Source organism: Sus scrofa, chromosome 8 (genome assembly GCF_000003025.6).
Source record: "Sus scrofa isolate TJ Tabasco breed Duroc chromosome 8, Sscrofa11.1, whole genome shotgun sequence".
Taxonomy (NCBI): Eukaryota; Metazoa; Chordata; class Mammalia; order Artiodactyla; family Suidae; genus Sus; species Sus scrofa.
In genome coordinates, this window is record NC_010450.4 from 938745 (window position 1) to 961593 (window position 22849).

The 22849-nt window shown below is 53.1% G+C and overlaps 1 protein-coding gene across 7 annotated transcripts in view; it reads left to right on the top strand.

Annotated features, from left to right (window-relative positions):
• Positions 88–22849, top strand: part of NSD2 (nuclear receptor binding SET domain protein 2) — a 79201-nt gene continuing 56439 nt past the window's right edge. For 6 of the 7 annotated variants that reach the window (XR_002346526.1, XM_021100910.1, XM_021100913.1 and 3 more), the window contains exon 1: positions 88–149. The gene's annotated coding sequence lies outside the window, so the exon portion shown is untranslated. Of the gene's footprint in view, positions 150–5655; positions 5795–22849 lie in introns of those variants that run through there. The other variant, XM_021100911.1, reaches the window with a different exon arrangement.

Genomic DNA, 22849 nt, shown 5'->3' on the forward strand with positions numbered 1-22849 from the left:
CCCCTCCCCTCCGCGGCCCTCCCTCCCTCCCTCCCCCGCGGCCCCGGCCCGGGCCCCCTCCCCGGCCGCCGCTGCCGCCGCCGCCGCCGGAGCCGCCGCGCCGGAGAGCCGCCGCCGCCGCTGCCGCCGGAGGATGCGCCGCACAACAGGTCACTGGCGCCGCCGGCCCAACCGCCGCGGGCCTGAGGGGCGGAGGGCGGAGGGCTGAGGGGCCGGGGCCGGCGGGCGGGCGCGGCCATGTTGGGCCCGGCGGCCGGCGGCTGCACCTGTGCCGCCGGCGGGCCGGGGCCTTTGTTCGCGGCGGCGCCGAGCGGGCCGGCCCGGCCTTTGTGAGGCGCGGGCCGGGGCCGGGCCGGCCGCGGTGGGAGGGGCGCCGGGGCCGGGGTCGCTTTTTGTCTGCGGAGGGGCCGCTGACACTCGGACGCCGGCCGTTGGTCAGCGCCGGCGCCCGGGGCCGCCGGGCCTTGGCAGGTGGAGGCGCGGGGCCCCGGCCCGGGCTGGCGGCGGTCGGACAGCGGCCGCGAGGCCCGGACACGCAGCGGGGCGGCCCCGGCCGCACGCCGGCCCTGCCCCACTGGCGAGAAGGCGGTTTAAAATCTCGGCATTTAAAAAATGCTGGTCTTGCGTTTGGGCAGCCCGGGCGGCTTCCCCTGGGTGCCCTGGCGAGGCGGTGGGTCTGCCGCGCTGGTGGAAACTTAGTGTCGGCGGGGCGTGCAGCCCCCCGGGCGGGTCATCGGGCGCTGCTGGGCTGCGTGTGCGTCCCAGGACCTGGGGAGGGAAGGCCGCCTCCGCGGGTGAGGTCCCCCCCGTCCTGACACCGCGCTCACCCTCTCCGGGTCTCGGCTTTAAATGACGCCGAGGGGCGCGTGCCCCAACCCCTCGGCAGCGGAAAGCTCACGTCGGCACCGCGCATCCGTGATAGCGGCTCGTGTTTCGTGCATTTGAAAATAAGGCCACGGTGGGAAATAAGTTAGGAGCCGTCTCATTTATGCAGCTGGGACTTTAGCTCTCTTATTTCCCCAGATGCTTTAAATGTCCTCGTCACAGAGTTAAACGTGATGGGAGCCGCGGCAAAGAAGCCCACCTCCAGGCAGGAGCGCGGAGGAAGCAGTCCTGGCAGCGCGGCCCCTTCCTGGTGTGCTTGACGTGTGCTGCGCACCCCTCAGCCGAGTTCAAATCTAAACTGCCGACTGGAAGTGAAGAGACGCATGCCTTAAGCGCGATGACTTTGAGTCATTTCCTCTCGGTCTCTTCCATTTTCTCAGACGCCCAGCAGCCTTCAGTTTGGGCCAGTGGTTAAAGTGAGGACTGACTGCAGGGCTGAGTCCGTGTGAGCTCTTGTGAGCGACGCTGATCAGTGTAGCACAAAGCCCCCTCCCTCCTGCCTGCATGACTGCCGAGAAGGCTGGCCTCTGCCTTCAGCAGTAAACCTTCCAATCTAAGAGTGTCAGGTAAATAACGTGGTAAATTTCGGAAGGTGCCGGGCAGTTTGTCATTCTGTGTGCACGCATTTATCCACGCGTACCATGTAAACTGACTTGAAATTTGTGGAGACAGAGAACAAAGCAGATAAACCGGCTACCATGTGTGGCTACTCCGCTTGTGATTTTTATTCAGTTGATTTACACAGGGCTGTTAAAATAGTACCTTCTTAAGGAGTTCCCTGGTGGCGCAGTGGGTTAAAGGTCTGGCATTGTCACTCCTGTGCCTCTGGTGGCTGCTGTGGCACCAGTTCGATCCCTGGCTTTGGAAGCTGTGGGCACGGCCAAATAAAACCGTACCTTGTTAAATACGAGGAATCACATGAATGAGTCAGAATTGCGGAAATTAGAGACCCTGTGGCTTGGTTACGGGAAAGTGTGTCGGGCTTTCCTTCTATTCAGATGACCTTTCCTCCTTCAAGTAGTCCAGTTTTAAAAGATTTATTTATATGGCAGAACGTAAAGTAAGTAGTCACTTCCTTTTCTATAGTTTGGCATTACGTTGTAAAACATGTAAAAGTAGGTGGAATTAGACTTACTGAGAAGTACTGGTGAGAGGTTAGAAAACGTTAATAAAATGTGCGCTGTATGAGGAGTTCCCATCGTGGCTCAGTGGTTAACAAATCTGACTAGGAACCATGAGGTTGCGAGTTCGATCCCTGACCTTGCTCAGTGGGTTTAGGATCCATTGTTGCCAAGAGCTGTGGTGTAGATCGCAGACGCGGCTCAGATCCCAAGTTGCTGTGGCTGTGGTGTGGGCTGGCGGCTACAGTTCCGATTCAACCCTTAGCCTAGGAACCTCCATATGCCGTCGGTGCGGCCCTAGAAAAGACAAAAAGACCAAAAAAAAAAAAAAAAAAAAAAAAAAAAGTGTGCCGTGTGAGCTAAGGGACTGTCACCAAACACACACAAAAGGATGTGCTAGGGTGATGCTGGGGTTCCTAAGCCATATTTATTTGTTTATTTATGCTGTGGGAGCTCCCGTTGTGGCTCAGTGGTAATGAATTCGACTAGTATGCATGAGGATGAGGGTTCGATCCCTGGCCTCGCTCTGTGGATTCAGGATCCAGCATTGCTCTGAGCTGAGGTGTAGATCACAGACGCAGCCTGGATCCTGCATTGCTGTGGCTGTGGTGTAGCCCTGCAGCTTCAGCTCTGATTCGACCCCTAGCCTGGGAACTTTCATATGCTGTGCGTGTGGCCCTAAAAAGACAGAAATAAATAAATAAATAAATAAATAAATATTTTACTTACGCCATGCCCATGGCATGTTAAAGTTCCTGGGCCAGGGATCAAACCCGTGCCATGCACTGACAACTCTAGGTCTTTAACCTGCTGAGCCAAAGAGGAACTCCATAGTCCAAATTTATCTTGCCCTGCTCTTTTTTTTTGGCCATGCCCAGCAAGTAGAAGTTCCTGGGCCAGGGACTGAACCTGCACCACAGCTGTGACCTGAGCCATGGCAGTGACAACACTGGATCCTTAACCTGCTGTACTATAACCTGTGGTCCTGTCTTTTTTTTTTTTCTTTGCCCTTCTTGATTTTATTTTTTTTGAAATTTTTTTTCTGTAGTTTTTAAAATTGAAATTTATTTTATTAAAGTAGAGTTGGGAGTTCCCGTCATGGCTCAGTGGTCAACGAACCCGACTAGGAACGATGAGATTGTGGGTTCGATCCCTGGCCTCGTAGTGGGTTAAGGATCTGGCATTGCCATGAGCTGTGGTGTAGGTTGCAGACGTGGCTTGGATCCCACGTTGCTGTGGCTGTGGTGTAGGCTGGTGGCTACAGCTCCAGTTCGACTCCCAGCCTGGGAACCTCCATATGCTGTGGGTGCGGCCCTAAAAAAGCAAAAAAAAAAAAAAAAAAGTAGAGTTGATTTACACTGTTGTGCCGATTTCTGGTGCACAGCACAGCGAGCCCGTCGTCCGTGTACACGGACTTTGCCTGTGTTGGCTTCCATCATGGCCGGTCCCGGGAGACCGGATGTAGTTAGTTCCCTGTGCTGCACAGCAGGACCTCGTTGCTTATCCATTCTAAGTGTAATAGTTTGCTTCTCCTAGCCCCAGACTTCCAGTCCATCCCGTTCCCCCCTTCCCCTGCCCTGCTCTTCTCAGTCTGTCTAAGTAAGCTTTCCAAGTAAACACTGTAATTGATCGTAATCAGCAGGAACTGAAGATAGAAGGCTTTCTCCTCCCATGTTTTGGTAGACAGTTTGGGGTTATCTGGCTTGGGTATAGAATGTGTGCAGTTTTGGATAAGCATGTTGGTCTTCTGAGCGTCCCTCTTCTCTTTTGCTGGACTGCAGTAAGTGTGTCTTTGTTTCCCGAATATACGGTGCCCTGTCCTGACCCAGGGTTTTGCCTGGACTGTTGTTGCCTGTGGACCGCTGCTTGTCCTCCCTTTTTGAGCACATAGGACTCAGCCCTTTAATGGCCGTATGTAACTTTTCTCTTGGAGGTAGGACTCGTAATTTGGGCAGCCTGGCCTCTGCTGGTGCCTCCTTATGGCACGCACTCGGTGAATGCCGAATAAATGGGCACATGGCTTAGGACAACCTATTTTAATGCCAGCATGTGGTTTGTTTATCTCTCTCTCTCTTTTTTTTTTTTGGCTTTTTCTCTTTTTAGGGCCGTACCCGCGGCATATGGAGGTTCCCAGGCTAGGGGTCTAATTGGAGCTGCAGCTGCCAGCCTACACCACAGCCAGAGCAATGCAGGATTCAAGCCCAGCCGTGTCTGCGACCTGCACCACAGCTCACAGCAGTGCCGGATCCTTAACCCACTGAGTGAGGCCAGGGATCGAACTCGCAACCTTGTGGTTCCTAGTCGGATTTGTTTCCACTGTGCCACAATAGGAACTCAGTTTATCTCTTTTTTTTGTTAACTCATGTTGGAGCAGAAAGGGACCCTTCTGGAAGAAGCTGAGTGTGGAAAGGGACTGTCTGGCTTAAGATCACCCTGCTTTAGTTGGAAATCCAAGATTCTGTTTGCCAGGTGGGCAGTTTCCTTTCTTTTCCTATTCTCATCCCTTTTCTCATCTTTGATAACTACAATGTTACACAGACATTAATTATGAAACATCGCAAGTATGTAAATACAGAAAATAATGGAATAGACCTATATCCACCACCATGAATCAGGCAGTGGTCTTTCTACTGTACCTCTCTGTATAATTGGGCAAAGTAAAAAGAATATGAAGTCTACAACTTGGAGTTCCCGCTGTGGCTCAGGGGAAATGAACCCGACTAGTATGTAGGAGGTTTCGGGTTCGATCCCTGGCCTCTCTCAGTGGGTTAAAGATCCGGCGTTGCCGTGAGCTGTGGTATAGGTCACAGCCACGGCTCAGATCCTGTGTGGCTGTGGTGTAGGCCGGCAGCTGTAGCTCTGATTCATTCCCTAGCCTGGGAACTTCCCTATGCCATACCCGTGGCCCTAAAAAGCAAAAAAACAAAAACCAAAACCAAAAGAAGAAGGGGGGGGGCTACAATCTACAAAAGCAAGAGGTGACGTGAAAGTTCTAGAGGATTTTGTAGAGAAAAAGACTTAAATTGGTTATCCCAGGGACTTGTCAGCATTTTGCGTCTGTTTATTGGTTGTAGTATCGCTTTAGAAGGAGCAGGTTGATTTGATGAGATTTGTAGTTTGTTAAAAAATTCAAGACAGATCCCAAATTAGTTTTGTTCTTGAGTCTACCTTCCAAAAAGCAAATGGCTAAAGATGAATTTTCAAAGCATCTTCATTATTCGTACTTAATAGTTTCAACACAGTATCTGAAGATGGAAGTTGCTAAGTGTTGGTTGAACTGAGTGCTGGCCTGCAGCTTAAAAGCTCCGGGGGTGTCCTCCCTAGTGTGTGTGCAGAGAAACACTGTTTATCTTTACTGGAAGGATTGAGAGTGCAATTTTTTAGTCGACTGGGTTGTCACTGAAAGAACTGAGGATGTAAATGAAGTTTGACGTGCTGTTCTCACACTTTGATTACTTTTCCACTTTTTTTCGTTTTTTGTTTTTGTCTTTTTAGGGACACACCTGTGGCATATGGACGTTCCCCGGGCTCAAGTCCGATCGGAGCTATAGCTTCCGTTCTACACCTCAGCCACAGCGACACGGGATCCGAGCCATGTCTGCGACCTACACCGCGGCTCACGGCAACGCTGGATCCTTAACAGGCTGAGTGGGGCCAGGGATCGAACCTGAATCCTCACGGATGCTAGTGGGATTCGTTTCTGCTGAGCCGCCGTGGGACTCCTCCGCTCGCGTTCGGCTCTTGCGCTGTGGAGGCTGACAGATCAGAGAGCACGTTTCCGCTTCCAGGTTGACCGCCTCAGTCAGCTCTCCACTCCCTCCCTGCCTGGTCGTCCTGGGCCTCCCTCCTCAAGGGGCTCGGTTGATCCCCGGCCCTCTCCAGCCCGTCTCTTGCTGCCCTGCTTTTCCCTGGGGCCTTGGCACGGTCCGTTTTTGCCCCTGCTCTCCCCACTGGTCCCCGTGTACACACACACACACACACACACACTCACTCACTCACTCACTCACTCACTCACTCCAGGGCCTGTGTGGCCACAGCTGTCTTTTCCCCTGAATCCCTTCTCATTCAGCTCGCAGCTTGGACCTCACCCCGAGAAAGTGACCCTGGACCCCTGCCTGTCGGGGGAGCCCCGCAGGCCTGTCGAGAATGCTTGTGCTTCGCCCGCCGTCTCCCCTTGCGCCCGCTCCGCCCCAGCTGCCCCGGCCTCTCGCCGGCCGGGCACCGCGGCCATTCCCGGCAGGCCTGCCCAAGCTCCCCCTCAGGCACCTTCCCTGACCCCTGATTTAAGACCCCCGGCTGCTGGGGCCCTGCCTGTCCGCCTCGGCTTCTGTGCCGTGGCCCTCGGGCTCTGACACGCCGCTGGTTTCCTCGCGAAGCGTCCGCCTCTCCGTCTGGCTCTGACGCCTGTCAGACCCAGAGCCTGGAAGAGTCCCCGACGGGCGGGCCGCCGGTCGCGGGGGGGCTGAGTGAGTAGACTCTCAGCCCTCGTACGGTGTCTGGCTCGCCACGTGTCCCCGGATGGCGTGGCTCGGGGGGGCCGGCGGGAGCGTGCGCGCCCCAGTGCCAGGTCGGAAAGGGAGAGGACGCGGGCAGGCGGCCGAGGCCGGAGAGGAGGCTCCTGGGCCGGAGGCCGGGGCCCTCCCCAGGCCGAGGGGGCGGGAGGCGAGGCCACGCGCCGTAAGAGGGGCCGCAGCCGCCCCGAGGGGCTGGGACTCGCAGGCTCAGGCTCGGAATCAGGGCAGGCTGGGCCCGGGCGAAAGCTCGGGTGGCGAGGGCACGTCCTCCTCTCACTGTCAGCCCGGAAGTCTGATCTCAACCGCGGCTGGAGCTGTGACCCCGGGGCCTTGCGCTTCACCCAGGCGGGAAGGCCCCGGTCCCGAGCGTGGCTTTCCTGGCACCTTGCCGGCCCATCCCTTGTCGCTCCCTGAGGTCTCACGGCCGTGCCGCCGCCCTCTGGCCATGCGTGGGGCTCTGGCCCCCAGTCTGTGGTGTGCAGTGGCTTCCTCCTGGCTTGTCCCGCTCGGCCGGGTGGTGCTCCGGATCTGTCTCCTCCAGGGTTGCTGCCCCTGGGCCCGGGGCGCCAGATGCGTTTGGTTTTGCCCCGAGGTTGGCCGTTGCTCTGGGCGGGCAGGGCCCTGGCCTGGCAGCGCCGCCTGGCCCCTGCCGCCAGTCCTCAGCCCAGGGGCCCTCGGACTTGCCTTCGGGGCTCTGGGCGCCGGCAGAGCTGGCCAAGCGGTAACACCTGGGGATTCTTTGGGGGCTTCTGTTTTCCTAAAGATTTTTATTTCATAAAAATTGAACTCCTAGATTTTTAAAATGAAAACGCCTGTCAGAAATAAGAGCCTTTTGTGGTGTTTTCCTCCAAAGATTTGAGGTCACTGCCGTCAGAGTGAGCTGCTCCTGTGGCCTCGGGCCGCAGGTCTTCCTCCCTCGCTGCCCTGAGTCGGCGCAGCGGCAGACGGAGCCCTGGAGGTGTTTGGTCCTGACCCAGAGGCACGGGCTGGAAGTACTGGGCCTCCTGCAGGGCCCGGCCTCTGCTTCTGGGCTCTGGGGACTTTTCGTCCTCCCCCTCAGGGGACATCTGGACCTCAGACCGTCTATAGGCAGATTGAGGGCGGGCTCTTCTGTCCCGCTGGTCAGCGTGCCAGCACGCCTCCGGCCAGCCCGTCTTCCTTCGTTGAGAACCAGCTGCGTGCCAGTGATGAGCCAAGACCTCCGTCCTCGGTCCCCTGGACTTTGCAGACTGTGAGGGGGACGAGACGGACAGTGGACAGAGTTTGCATCTTGGAAGAACCTGTGAGACAGACACACGTGCCACAGGAGGAAACCTGAAGCTGCTTGAGCCTTGACGCCCCCTGCCCCCAGAACTGGGGGGGGGGGGTCGCTAAACTTCCCCGGGGGGGGCTCCACTGGCGGAGCGTGGCGGGGGGCCAGTGACCAGGTCCCTTCCGCACGGAAAAGGTCGAAGGCGTCTGAGGACGACAAGAGTTTTGAGGCCGGTCCCTCCCTGCACCGGACGGGCCGGCCCATCAGCGACGTGACTGGACGCTGCTGCCGATGGTGGAGACAGTTAGAAGTTGGGACACCAATTCGATTTGTCATTAAGGAATGCTTCTTACTCTTTTTTAGCTGACGTAGTGGTTTGGTTTCGTTTAAAAATGGGTTTTTTTTCTTGGTCTTTTTGCTATTTCTTGGGCCGCTCCCGCGGCATATGGAGGTTCCCAGGCGAGGGGTCGAATCGGAGCTATCGCCCCTGGCCCAAGCCAGAGCCACAGCCACGCAGGATCCAAGCCGTGTCTGCGACTTACATCACAGCTCACGGCAACGCCGGATCCTTAACCCACTGAGCAAGGGCAGGGATCGAACCTGCACCCTCATGGTTCCTAGTCGGATTCGTTAACCACTGAGCCACAACGGGAACTTCTCGTTTAAAAATGTATACCTTCTAGCTATCCGGCATCGCCCTGAGCTGTGGTATAGGTTGCAGACGTGGCTCGGATCCCACGTGGCTGTGGCTCTGGTGTAGGCCAGAGGCTATAGCTCCGATTCGACCCCTAGCCTGGGAACCTACATGTGCCAGGGGAGCGGCCCTAAAAACAAACAAACAAACAAAAGAATTTATACCTGATAGAAATGCGTATAGACTTGGTCAGAGAGGTGCCTCACCACCTGGGACTTGCCTCCCACTCGAGAGTGGTGAGGGAGGGGCACGGGTGTGGCTGGATCAGGCCCAGCCTGGGTGGTGGTGCTGCGGAGACAGGGCACAAGGAGGAGAGCCGGCCTTGAAGGCAGACTGGGCGCGTCTGGTAGATGTGCGGGGTGTCCCTGTCTGGGGGTGGGTGTCTGGGACGCTGTCCCGGCGGGATGGACGCTGGAGCAGAAGGCGGACGGGGCTCGGTAGAGGGTGGCATGGGCATCTGGAGGGACCAGCCTGTGTGGGCACCCGTGATGGGACCGCAGAGGGCTGCTGTGGCGGGAGCCCGGCTGAGGGATCTGTTTGTGAAAACAAGGGCCAGGTCCTTTTCATCCCGGAGGGCTTTCAGCGGGGGCAGGCGCGGTCTGTGGGCTTTGGGAAGCCCCTGTCTCGGCGTCGGCTCTAGGTGGTGATGGGAGCATCGGGGAGAAGGAGGAACTGCTCTTGGGCTTGGAGTCTCTCTGGCTGTCCTGGCTGTGGGTCCGTGTGGGACCGAACGGCCCCGCCCCCTTGACGTTGGGGCGGCCACGTGATTTGCTTTGGACAGTGAGCAGTGACGTGTTGCTTTTGACTGGAAGCTTTGAGAGACGTGTGCTTTATCACGTCCCCTTTTCTGTCTCACGGAAGTGCACAGATATGTACTGTGAGCCAGGATGGCACCGGGTCTGGTGGCTCTCAAAGTCCGGTGTCCAGACTGGCAGCATCCGTCACCTGGGAACACCCTAGCAGTGCACCTGCCAGCCCTGCTGGGTCTTAGCTCTGGGCTGGGGCCCAGCCATCTGCTCCGAAGAGCCCTGCCCAGGGTCCTGGTGTCTGCCCTCCTGCTGCCCCAGGTCTGCTGGAGCCTGGGGTGTGGTCCTGGCTGAGCTGGTGGCTGAGGACAGGAGGGCAGGGCTGGCGAGCTGGGAAGGGCTCTGCTGGGAAACTGCAAAGGGGGAGGCCGCAGTGATGGCCCCTGTGCTTTTTGTCAGACAAAATCAGACAGGTGGGCACGCCATCCTCTGTCCAGACGGTATATATTTTGTAAGCATTTGCACTTTCTTGAGTTTCAGGGTTCAGAAACTGGGAAAAGCCTGTAAAGGAATTTTTAAAATTTCATTGACTCCTTCACTCAAATAGTGCTTTTCTCAGCGAAGCCCACCTTGACCGTCCACTTGTAATTGTGCGTCTGTGCTCTCTGGCCCCTTGTTTGCTGTCAACCCCTCGAGGACAGTTCAGCACGGGGCCCCTCCTGGCCACGTCCGAGAGCGGGCGTGGGGGCTGCGCGGCCTGAACGTGGCTGGGCACGGAGTGGTGCTGAGGCCCTGCTTCTCCTGGGTTGGAGCTCTTCTCTTGGGTGGAGTCGGACTTCAGGCAACTTCCTCTTCCTCGGCCCTGCCGGGCGCAGGGAGGGGTCACACCGAGAGTGTCCGCTTTTCCTCCCTTTTCTTCTGCAGCTGAAATCGCCTACTTGCTTTGTAGAAGATGAGTTGCTTTTATGTAGCATGTTGACAGTTTATTGGGTTCTTGTCTGTTGCGTCTGAAGTCTGTATTTAAAACGTTTATTTCTTTAAAATTCAGCGGCTTATAACTTCTTCGAAAAAAACATTGGTGGTTCTTGTTTGTCCAGTGTCTGCCACGGAGGCCAGGCCTGTGCGCGTTTCTCAGACCCCAGGCTGCTCTGGCTGCTTTAGGGACCGTTGTGAGTTCGATCCCGTCTGTAGAGGGCGCACACCCCATAGGTGGTTACCCGCTCAGCTTCCTTGGGAGGGGACCCTGTTCATTTTCGTTGGTCGATAAACTTCTGAGGTAGAAGACGTGTGTGTCTAGGTGGCGCATTAGAAATGGAGTGAGTGTTGATGGGCCCCTGCCCTGACTTACACGTCTGCCTCTGGAGACTCCAGGGTGACTCGGGGGAGCTGGGCACCGCAGCGTGTGAAGGGCCCACACTGCGTGTCGGGGGGCCGGGTCCTGTTCTTGACTGTGCCCTCTTTGGGGTTGCCCTTGTCTCCTGGGAGCCATCACAGCTTCTTTTCTCTGCTAGTGGCCAGAGGTCTCGGAGCTGGTACTTCATCTGGTGCCCTGATCCTGGTACCGTCTCACCTCTCCCCACCTTTGAGAGTTTCCAGCACAGTAATGATGTAGCAGAAACTGAGGTATGGGTTCCAGTGTAGAGTTTGTAGAAATCTTACTTTCAAGAGTATGCAGTTTCTTGACACATCATCAAGGCAAAAGAGAAAGCTTAATTACTGTTAGTTTTACAATCAGAAAATACATTTTATGAAACATTTGACCAGGAAAGTGGAAGGAAATTTAGGTAACTGTAATCTTATCAACCAAACATTTAGGTGTATTTCCCATTTATCTTTTTTTTTTTTTTTTTTGTCTTTTGTCTTTTGTTGTTGTTGTTGTTGCCATTTCTTGGGCCGCTCCCGCGGCATATGGAGGTTCCCAGGCTAGGGGTTGAATCGGAGCTGTAGCCACCGGCCTACGCCAGAGCCACAGCAACGCGGGATCCGAGCCGCGTCTGCAATCTACACCACAGCTCACAGCAACGCCGGATCGTTAACCCACTGAGCAAGGGCAGGGACCGAACCCGCAACCTCATGGTTGCTCGTCGGATTCGTTAACCACTGCGCCACGACGGGAACTCCCATTTATCTTTTTTGCTCGTTGAACTGAATGCTGTGCCCTAAAAACGGCTTCCTCTGTGAGGGTCGTGACAGAAGGCAAAAGGCCAAGGAACTGCCCCCGAGGAGGGAACTGTCCCAGAGGAGGGAACTGCCCCAAGGAGGGAACTGTCCCTGGGGAGGCAGCTGCTCAAGGGGGGAACTGTCCAAAGAAGGGAACTGCCCCCAGGAGGCAGCTGCTCAAGGGGGAAACTGCCCCAAGAAGGGAACTGCCCCCGAGGAGGGAACTGTCCCTAAGGAGGCAGCTGCCCCATGCTTCACCTGTTCCCTGTGGTATCTATCTGTGCTTTCAAAAAAGAGCTCGCTTATTTTGTTGAGTTGAGAACTTTGAGATTTCTAGATTATGTGTCAAGTTCTGTCTGCAGGAGATAAGGATTTGGGTTTCTTATCCCCCTGGCCTCCCTCCCCCTCCCCTTTTCCATGGTATTGTGGGGTCCGGGTTCTCTCTGCCTGCCTGATAAGCTACTCCAGAGCTTAGGGGCTGAAAGCACAGCAGCGTTTATTTGATCCCACATTTGCAGTTTGGACGCAACCTGGCAGGGTTAGCTGTTTCATTCCGGGGCTGGGGGTTGGTGTTGCCTGTTGCCAGGGTCCGCTGTTCTCCCCACTGTGGGCCTCCGGGGTTGCTGCTTGGGTTTCCTCACAGCATGGTGGCCCGGTCCTGAGCGCGGAAGTGAGGCTGCAGTCCTCTTAGGGGTGGGGCTGGCTCTGGCCTGGCATCACTTTCGACACCTGAAAGTGGTCCAGGCTGGAGTCAAGGGTGTGGAGAAATAGACTTTATATCCCAGTGGGGTAGTGACTAAGAATTTTTGGGTGTTTATTTTTTTTCTTTTTGTCTTTTTTTTGCTATTTCTTGGGCCGCTCCCTTGGCATATGGAGGTTCCCAGGCTAGGGGTCGAATCGGAGCTGTAGCCGCCGGCCTACGCCAGAGCCACAGCAACTCGGGATCCGAGCCGCGTCTGCAACCTACACCACAGCTCACGGCTACCCGGATCCTTAACCCACTGAGCAAGGCCAGGGGTCGAACCCACAACCTCATGGTTCCTAGTTGGATTTGTTAACCACTACGCCACGACATGAACTCCGGCCATTTTTTGTTAGTAGTTGTACAACCCTCCTCACAACAGTTTTCGAACTTGTCCCCCCTCCCTGCACCCTGTCCCCTTTGGTGAAATCACGAGTTCTTCCAGGTCTGTGAGTCTGTTTCTGTTCCGCAAATAAGTTCATTGTGTCCTTGTTTTAGATTCCATATATAAGTGACATCATGTGATGTTTGTCTTTCTCTGACTTCGCTTAGTGTGATAACTTCTAGATCCATCCACGTTGCTGCAAATGGCATGATTTCATTCTTTAATGGCTGAGTCATATTCCATCGTGTGTATGTACCACATCTTCTGGATCCAGTCCTCTGTCGATGGACATTGAGGTTGTTTCCATGTCTTGGCTATTGTGTACAGCGCTGCAATGAACACTGAAGTACAGGTGTCTTTGCGAGTCATGGTTTTCTCTGGATAGATGCCCAGGAGCGGGACTGCTGGATCAAATGGTAGTTTTTTCTATGTTTAGTTTTCTGAGGATTCTCCATCCTGTTTTCCACAGTGGTTGCACCAATTTACGTTCCCACCAGCAGTGTCAGAGGGTTCCCTTCTCTCCACACCCTCTCCAGCACTTATCGTTTGCAGACTTTGTGATGATGGCCATTCTGGCTGGTGTAAGGTGGTGCCTCATCCTGGTTTTGATGTGCATTTCTCTAATCATGAGTGATGCTGAACATCTTTTCATTTGTTTTTGGCCCTTGTGTGTCTTCTTTGGAGAAGTGTCTGTTTAGATCTTCTGCCTATATATATATATTTTTTCATTTTTAGCCACCCTGTGGCATATGGAGCTCCCCAGTCAGGGATCAGATCTGAGCTGCAGTCACAACCTAAGTCATAGCTGTGGCAACGCCGGACCCTTAACACACTGTGCTCAGCCCCGGGTCAGACCGGAGTCCTAGTGCTCCCGAGATGCCACCAGTCCCGTTGCGCCACAGCTGGAGCTTTTGCCCGTTCTTGGATGGGGTTGGTTTTTTTTTTTTTTTTTTTTTTTTTTTGTCTTTTGAGGTCCTCACCCACGGCATATGGAAGTTCCCAGGCTAGGGACTGAATCAGTGCTACAGCTGCTGGCCTGCACCACAGCCACAGCAATGTGGGATCTGAGCCACATCTGCAACCTATACCACACCTCATGGCAACGCCAGATCCTTAACCCACTGAGCGAGGCCAGGGATCGAACCCTTGTCCTTATGGATACTAGTTGGGATCTTTATCTCTGAGCCATTACAGGAACTCTTTTTTTTTTTTTTTTTAAATATTGAGCTGTAGGAGGTATTTATGTATTTTGGCAATTAATTCCTTGTCAGAGGCTTCATTTGCAAATATTTTCTCCCATTCTGTGGGTTGTCTTTTCGTTTTGGTTAGGGTTTCCTTTGCTGTGCAAAAACTCTCCCCCCCCTTTTTTTCTTTTTGTCTTTTAGGGCCACACCCGCAGCATATGGAGGTTCCCAGGCTAGGGGTCCAATTGGAGCTGTTGCTGTCAGCCACAGCCACAGCCACGCCAGATCCAAGCCACGTCTGTGACCTACACCACAGCTCATGGCAACACCGGATCCTTAACTCGCTGAGTGAGGCCAGGGATTGAACCCGAATCCTCATGGTTCCTAGTCGGATTCGTTTCCACTGCGCCACGACAGGAACTCCTGCAAAAATTTTTAGGTTTAATTAGGTTCCATTTGTTTTTTTTGTTTTTATTTTTTTAAATTGTCATTAGTCTAGGAGGTGGATCTGAGGAAATATTGCTGTGGTTTATGTCAGAGTGTTTGCCCTCTTTTCCTCTAAGGGTTTGGTGGTGTCTGGTTGTGCATTTAGGTCTTTATTCTGGGCCTGTGTGTGTGTGGTGGTAGAGAGTGTTCTAACTTCATCCTCTCGCATGGAGCTGCCCAGTTTTCCCAGCACCACTTATCGAGGGAACTGTCTTTTCTCCCTTGTATAGTCTTGCCTCCTTTGTCATAGATTAGTTGACCATAGGTCCGTGGCTTGGCCATCTTTAATTTACTACTGTGTTTGTTTGCTTGTTTTTTGTCTTTTTGTTTTTTCTAGGGCCGCTCTCGCGGCATGTGGAGGTTCCCAGGCGAGGGGTCCAATCAGAGCTGTAGCTGCTGGCCTACACCATGGCCAGAGCAACACGGGATCCGAGCCGCGTCTGCAGCCTACACCACAGTTCATGGCAACGCTGGATCCTTAAGCCACTGAGCAAAGGCCAGGGATCGAACCTGTACCCTCATGGTTCCTAGTCGGATTCGTTAACCACTGAGTCATGACGGGAACTCCAGTTTTTTTTTTTTTTTTTTTTAATAATTTTTGGTTTAAATGAATATTTATCAAGTGTTATGTTGTTCAGCTAAACCAAATATTATTTTCCTAGTGGAAATAATTATGTTGTTTTTATATTTGCTTAGTTTTCCACGCATCTGTTACTAATTCAGCCCCAAGTTTTCCAGCCACGCTATATAAAAATCATTTTGTGATGGTCAGTTACACTCAATCTGTCAGTTCCTCGTTTTTCTCTTGGTGACCTGTCTCCTAGAGCTGATGTCTTCCTGCTCCGGACTGGACTCTTCTTAGGCCTTTGCCACAGCTGCACATTCTTTATCTTCTGAGATGGACCACCTGCTTCTTGGGTCTCACATCTCTGTGGTTCCCTTCATGTTTTGGTGATAAGCCTTCTGGCAGTTATCGTAGACTCTGTGGAAGGCAACATTTTTGGTGACGTTGCATGCCAAAATGATGTTCTGTGCTTACACTGGATTGATAGCTTTGCTGGGTATGTAATTTGCATTGGGAATAATTTTTATCAAAAATCTGAACGTGAGCGTTTCCACTGTGGTGCAGTGAGTTAAGAATCTGACTGCAGCAGCTCAAGTTGCTGCAGAGGTGCAGGTTCAGTCCTGGCAGGAACAGTGGATTAAAGGATCTGGCATTACTGCAGCTGCAGTGTAGGTCGAGGCTGTGGCTTGGGTTCAGTCCCTGGCCTGGGAACGTCCATATGCTGTGGGTGTGGCCCTGAAACAACGACACCAGCAACATCTGGAGTTCCTGTTGTGGCTCAGTGGTTAACGAATCTGACTAGTATCCATGAGGAGGCAGGTTCAATCCCTGGCCTTGCTCAGCGGGTTAAGGATCCAGCATTACTGTGACCTGTGGTGTCGGTTGCAGATGCGGCTCGGATCTGGCATTGCTGTGGCTGTGGTGTAGGCTGGCAGCTGTAGCTCCGATCAGACCTCTACCCTGGGAACTGGCATATGCCGTGAGTGTGGTCCTTAAAAGCAAAAATATCCCGAAAAACAAAACAGATCTGAAGGCATTACTTTATTATTTTTGGCCTTTATGTATGTATTTTCTCTTTTTTGATGTGGTCATTGTTTCATGAGTATGGAAGTTGGATAATTATGCTGCACACCTTAAACCTTCACAGCACCGTGTGGCAACTACATCTCAAAACTGGAAGAAAAAAAGAATTAGGAAAACCAAAAAGATGAAGTGTACAATGTAAGGGTTTAATATACATTGTGGGAGTTCCCTTTGTGGCGCAGTGAAAACGAATCCAACTAGGAACCATGAAGTTGCGGGTTCGATCCCTGGCCTTGCTCGGTGGATTAAGGATCCCGCATTGCTGTGAGCTGTGGTGTAGGCCGGCGGCTACGGCTCCAATTCGACCCCTAGCCTGGGAGCCTCCATATGCCACGGATGCAAACCCCCCCCCAAAAAATTCAAGTGTATAATACAGTATTTATTAACTTTAGTGCCTACACTGTGTATCTTTAGAACTTATTCATCTTATAAATGAAACTTTGTATCCTTTGCCCAACATTTCCTCATTTCTTGACACCCCCCCCCCCACCCGCCCGCCTCTGACAACCAACCATTCTACTCTCTGCCTCTGTGAGTTTGCTAGGGGTCGAATTAGAGCTCTAGCTGCCGGCCTACACCGCAGCCACGCCAGAACCCACACTGCAGCTCACGGCAACGCCGGATCCTTAACCCGCTGAGCGAGGCCAGGGACTGAACCCACAACCTCACGGATACTAATCGGGTTCATTAACCGCTGGGTCGCAGCAGGAGCTCCGATCCTCAGCACCAGTTTACATTCCTCGCGACGGTGCAGGAGGCGTCCCTGCTCTGGTTCTCACCGGCACGTGTGGCCGCTCACCTTGTTGATGGGGGCCTTTCTGCCAGGTGTGGGCGACGCCTCCCTCCTGTGCTTTGCGTCTGCCTGGCCTCAGGCTGCGAGATGTGGAGCATCTTTCCTGTGCCTCTTGGCCACCTGCATGTCTTCTGTGGAAAAATGTCTGCCCGGGTCTCAAGTTTTCAGCTCCGATGTCCTGGCGCTGTGTTTCCCTTTCCTTTCCCCTCCCTCGTGTCTTTTCCGGTTTCCTTGGGTTTCCTCTTCCCCGCCCCCCCGCCCGCTGCTCCCCTCTCGCTGTTGTCCTCCTGGTTCTGCTTGGCCGTCTCCCTCCAGCTCCTTTCCTGCTCCTCTGGACAGGACTGTAGGGACGCTGACATCTGGTCGTCTGCTTGCCCTCGGCGATTGTGGAACGCAGGCGCAAAGAATGCCGTGATGTCTGGTTATTTTGGACACGTGTTTACGTTTTCAATGTTCCTTTAAATATCTGAAGAAAAGCCTTAATTAGATGATAAAGTCACGTGTTTTAGAATCAAAACGTATGGTGTGGCGAGCCCTCTACTCCCCCATTCCCCAGCCACCTGATTCACCTCCTAGTGTAGCCAGAGCATACCTGAGTACAGGAGTGTGGCTCATTTTTTTCAACTGGGCCAGGGATCAAACCCGAGCCTCAGCAGTGACCTGAGCCACAGCAGAGACGATGTCAGACCCTTGGCTGGCCTCAGCGCGGGAGGGCGGCCCGCGTTCTTCCTCATGCTCTGTCAGTTCCGGTTTATCACAGCCCTTGGATGGCAGTTCCCTGTGCGATACAGTAGGACCTTGTGTCTCCATCTGTACATAGTAGTTTGCCTCTGCTGATCCCAAGCTCCCAAGCTCCGAAGCCATCCGTCCCCCCTGCCCCTCGGCAGCCACGAGTCTGTTCTCTGTGTCTGTGAGTCTGCTTCTGTCTCGGAGATAAATTCATTTGTGTTGTATTTTTGCTTCCACAGCTCAGCGATATCACATGATATTTGTCTTTATCTGACTTCACTCAGTATGAGAGTCTCTAGTTGCATCCACGCTGCTGCAGATGGCATTCGTTCATTCATGTTATGGCTGAGTAATGTTCCATTGTATATATGTACCACATCTTCTTAATCCATTTCTCTGGATATGGACGTTTAGGTTGTTTCCATGTCTGGGCTATTGTGAATAGTGTTGCAGTGAACATTGGGGTGCAGGTATCTTTTCAAATTAGAGTTTTTTCTAGATAGATGCCCAGGAGTGGGATTGCTGTGTCATATGGTAGCTTTTTTTTTTTTTTTTTTTTTTTTTTTTTGTCTTTTTGCCTTTTCTAGGGCCGCTCCTGCGGCTATGGAGGTTCCCAGGTTAAGGGTCCAGTTGGAGCTGTAGCCACCGGCCTACGCCAGAGCCTCAGCCACTTGGGATCCAAGCTGTGTCTGCAACTACACCACAGCTCATGGCACCACCGGATCCTTAACCCACCGAGCAAGGCCAGGGATCGAACCCGCAACCTCATGGTTCCTAGTCGGATTCGTTAACCACTGCACCACGATGGGAACTCCTGTTTTTCGTTTTTTTGAACAACCTCCATACTCTTCTGTATAGGGGCTGCATCAGTTTACCTTCCCACCGGCGTAGAGCAGGCTCCCTTTTCTCCACACTGTCTCCAGCGTTGACTGACTTAGACACCAGCTCGTCCTTCTCCCCTGCCCGAGTCCCTTGCAGCCGCTTTCTCCTTTCTGTCTCCATGAACTGGATTACTCCAGGGACCTCATGTAAGCGGGCTCAGACAGCGTTTGTTCTTTGGTAGCCAGCTTCTTTTCCTTAGTGTCAAGTTTTCAGGGTCCCTCCGTGTTGCAGTGTGGCTCAGTGGCTCACGTGCTTTGGAGGCACCACAGGGCAGCAGTTCCTTCCCCTGCTGAAGGGCGCCTTGGGGGCTCCGCGTGGACAGTTACGAAGGAAGCTGCTGTAGAGCTGCCTGGGCAGGGGTGTGTGTGGCTGTAACTCCTCAGCTTCCTTGGGGCAACAGCAAGGGGTGGATGGCGGAATCGTACGGTAAGAGCCTGTTTCGTTTCGTAAGGAACCGCCCGACCCTCCTCCCCCCTGGCCGCGCCGGTCTGCAGCCCACCGGCTGTGCCCAGAGGCCCCGAGGTGCCACGGCCCCGCCAGCCTGGGGTGCTGTGGGTGTTGGGGGGCTGGCCATTCGGACAGGTGTAGAGTGGGACCTTGTCGTCTTAATTTACACGTCCCCGATGCCGTGTGGTGTGGAGCATCTTCTCATGCTTATTCGCTGTCTGTGTGTCGTCTTCAGTGTCTGTCTAGGTCTTTGGCCTGTATTTTGTTCGGGTGGTTTGTTTTCTTATTGTTGAGTTTTAATGAATTCTTTGTATATTTCGGGTAATGGTCCTTTATCAGATATGTCTTTTGCACATCTTTCTTCCTGTCTTTGATTTGTCTTCTCATTCTCTTGACATTGTCTTTCATAGAGCAGAGGTGGTTTTTTAAAATTTTTTTTTTGTCTTTTTAAGGCTGCACCCTTGGTATATGGAGGTTCCCAGGCTAGGGGGCCAATCGGAGCTGTAGCTGCCGGCCTGCACCACAGCCACAGCAACGCCGAATCCTTAACGCCCTGAGCGAGGCCAGGGATGAACCCTTGTCCTCATGGATATTAGCCAGGTTCGTTACTGCTGCGCCACGATGGGGCTCCCCTGAATTTCCTTGAAGTGGAATCCAGCCTGGTAATGACCTCCTTCGCAGATTCAGCCTTTGGTGTTTTATCTAAAAGGTTGCTGCCAAACCTCTGGTCCAGGTTCCCCTGTGTCATCGTCTACAAGCTTTATCGTTTTGTAGTTTACATGGAGGTCTGTGATCCATTTCAGGTTAATTTTTATGACGATGTGAAGTCTGTGTCTGGATTCTCTCTCTCTCTCTCTCTCTTTTTTTTTTTGCATATAGATGTCCAGTTGTTTCAGCACCATTTGTAGGAAAGACTATCTTTTTTTAAAAACTGAGGTAACATTGGTTTATAATATTATATGTTTCACATTTACGACATTATATTTCTTTTTTTTTCTTTAGGGCTGTGCTCGTGGCATATGGAGGTTCCCAGGCTAGGGGTCTAATTGGAGCTGCAGCTGCCGGCCTGCACCACAGCCACAGCTGTGCCAGATCCGAGCTGGGTCTGTGACCTACACCACAGCTCATGGCAATGCCGGATCCTTATCCCACTGAGTGAGGCTAGGGATCGAACCTGCCACCTCATGGTTCCCAGTCGGATTCATTTCTGCTGCGCCACGATGGGAACTCCATGATACTTACTGTGTTTCTCGTTCTGTAAGCCCTTGAGCTTGCTTATCGCCGAAAGTTTAGTTTCCATCTGTCAACATAGAGTTGGCCCCTTTATCAATTTCACCCCCTCACTACTCTGTTCTCTGTATCTGCTTGTTTTTGTTTGGTTTGATTTGTTCGTTTATTTTGTTCTTAGGAAAGATTATCTTGGAATTCTTGCTGTGCTGAGTGGTTTAATGATCTGGCTCCACAGGGAGGCACTGGTTCCATCCCTGGCCCAGCACGGTGCATTAGGGATCTGGCATTGCTGCAGCTCTGACTCGGAGTCTCTCCCTGTGCTGCGGGGCGGCCACAAAAGACGCCCCTTGCTCTCTTGTATTGTCCTTGCTCTTTCTCCAAGATCAGTTGACTGATTTTGTGAGGGTCTATTTCTGGTCCTTCTGCTCTGTTTTGTTGACAGGTTTGTGACTCGGCCAGTGCAACGCTGCTTTAACCTCTGTACCTTCACAGAAGTCTGGGGGTCAGTGGGGCCCCACCTGAACTTGAGAATTAGTTTGTTAGTCTCCAGAAAATAACCTGCGGAAGCTTCGACTGGGGTAGATCAGGTTAGGAGAAGCTGACGTCTGGATGGCACTGAATCCACCCGTTCAAGAACGTAGGATGTCTTTCCACTTTGGCGGTTTCTCTCTGAGGTCCTTCGTCAGAGGTCTGTAGTTTCCCTTGGGTGGCCTTATACATGTTTTGTTAGATTTATGCCCAAGTATTTCACCTTTCATAGTACACAAACCTGAATTTCACAAAGTATATTGTGTTTTTAATTTTTTTTTGCTTTCTGGGGATGCACCTGCAGCATATGGGGGTTCCCAGGCTAGGGGACGAATTGGAGCCAGAGCCGCCAGCTACACCACAGCCACAGCAAGGTGGGACCGGAGCTGCATCTGTGACCTGCACCACAGTTCATGCAATGCTGGATCCTTAACCCACTGAGGGAGGCCAGGAATCGAACCTGTGTCCTCATGGATGCTAGTCAGATACGTTTCCACTGAGCCATGACGGAAACTCCCTGTGTTTTTAATTTTGAATTCTACTGGTTCATTGCCGTGATATAGGGAAGTGATTGACTTTTGTATGTTATTAGCCTGGTATCCTGTGGCCTTTGTATAATTAATTATAAGTGTCAGAAATTTTTTGATTCTTTCAAATTTTCTGCATAGATGATCAGGTCATCTATGCAGAACAAGAGTTTTGTTTCTTCTTTTTTTTTTTTGTCTTTTGTCTTTTTTTTTTTTTGTTGTTGTTGTTGTTGTTGTTGTTGTTGCTATTTCTTGAGCCGCTCCCTCGGCATATGGAGGTTCCCAGGCTAGGGGTTGAATCGGAGCTGTAGCCACCGGCCTACACCAGAGCCACAGCAACGCGGGATCCGAGCCGCGTCTGCAACCTACACCACAGCTCACGGCAACGCTGGATCGTTAACCCACTGAGCAAGGGCAGGGACCGAACCCTCAACCTCATGGTTCTTAGTCGGATTCGTTAACCACTGCGCCACGACGGGAACTCCTGTTTCTTCTTTCCCATCTGTTTCCTGTGTATTCCCCTTGGTAGTCTTACTGCTTCAGCCACGGTGGCCGAGTATTGTTTATCCCATTTCGCTCAATGTAACTCTGGCACCTAAAATTCAGTGTCTGGCACATCTTAGGCACTCTATACATTTTTGAAAAAATGAGATATGAATGTTATCTCTTAATCCCTTAAATATTTTTCATCTCTTTATCAGTCCTATGTCTTGGGGTGATTTGTTGAGATTTATTTTTTCATCTGTTACCCACATATTGAGTTGGGTCGAGTCTGCCCGTTGACTTCTGTGTTTCAGTGCCGGTTTTTCCTTTTCCAGAGGTACAAGTTATGAAAAAAATAGTTCCCGGCTCTGGTTCTGCAGAAGACCCCCCCTTATCGCCGCATGCCTCTCCCTGGGGTGCCCCCCTGCCGGAGCCTCCGTCTCCTCGTTCCCTGCGGCAGGGCATCTCCCAGGCGAGCTCTGGCTGTGGAGCCACCCGGGAGCCTGCTCAGGGCTCTGCCGGCACCCCTCGTTCTGGGCCTGTCTTTTCTTAAGGCTCTGGGCTCAGTGTTGGGGGCCTCGGCCTCCCGAGGTAGAGTTCTTGAGGGTGACCCTGTTCCCCAGGGGCCTCCAGCGGCCCTTTGCAGAGCGCCCAGCCCTGGGCTGAGCGGTGGTGAGGCTGCAGTGCCAGGCCCAGCGCTCGCTGCCCGCAGTCCTCACCCTGGGCAGCTGTGCCCTCGAAGGTTGATTGCTGTTCCCTGTTCATTTCTGGACCTGGAGATGTCCTTTCTTGCTTTGAATTAGGAGGTGTAACTTCGTTTTTTCTGAAAAAGAAAGAGAAATTGGCCACCTTCCCCCGAAGCCGCCCGTGAGGTGGAAATGGCGACGGAGGGTTAGTGGAGTTCCCTGGGGGTCGGCTCTCCGTAGCCGCGGCTTCCTGTTGGAATGTGGGGATGACTGGGGTTGATTCACTTCTGTCTTGTCTTTTTTCTTTTTTTGAACAGTTATACCGACTTTGGACTCTAGCTCTCTGGCACTCATTTTTCTGGTCTTGGTATGAGAGTTCAGCCAGCCTTATGTCCTGTTGGGGAAACGCCCATCATTTTCTATGTTCTGGAATAACTTAAGCAGCCACGCTGTGTTCGCAGGATGCACAGGACACGGCTGAGCTACGTGTGCCGGGTCAGCGGGGGGGGAGATGCCAAGCACTGCTCGGACATGCCCCGTGCAGCAGTGTCCCGCGCGCTCACCGCAGCCTGCAAGGGAGCTCGCATGATCCTTGGTGGTGGGGTGCCTCTGTGGCAGCCCCTGGAACTGTGCCCGGGGACTCAGGCACCCGGGCCAGGGCCCGGGGAGGCAGGAGCTGGAGTGGGGCCTCGGCCTTTGAGCGCTTGGACGTGGGTGACGGCAAGCC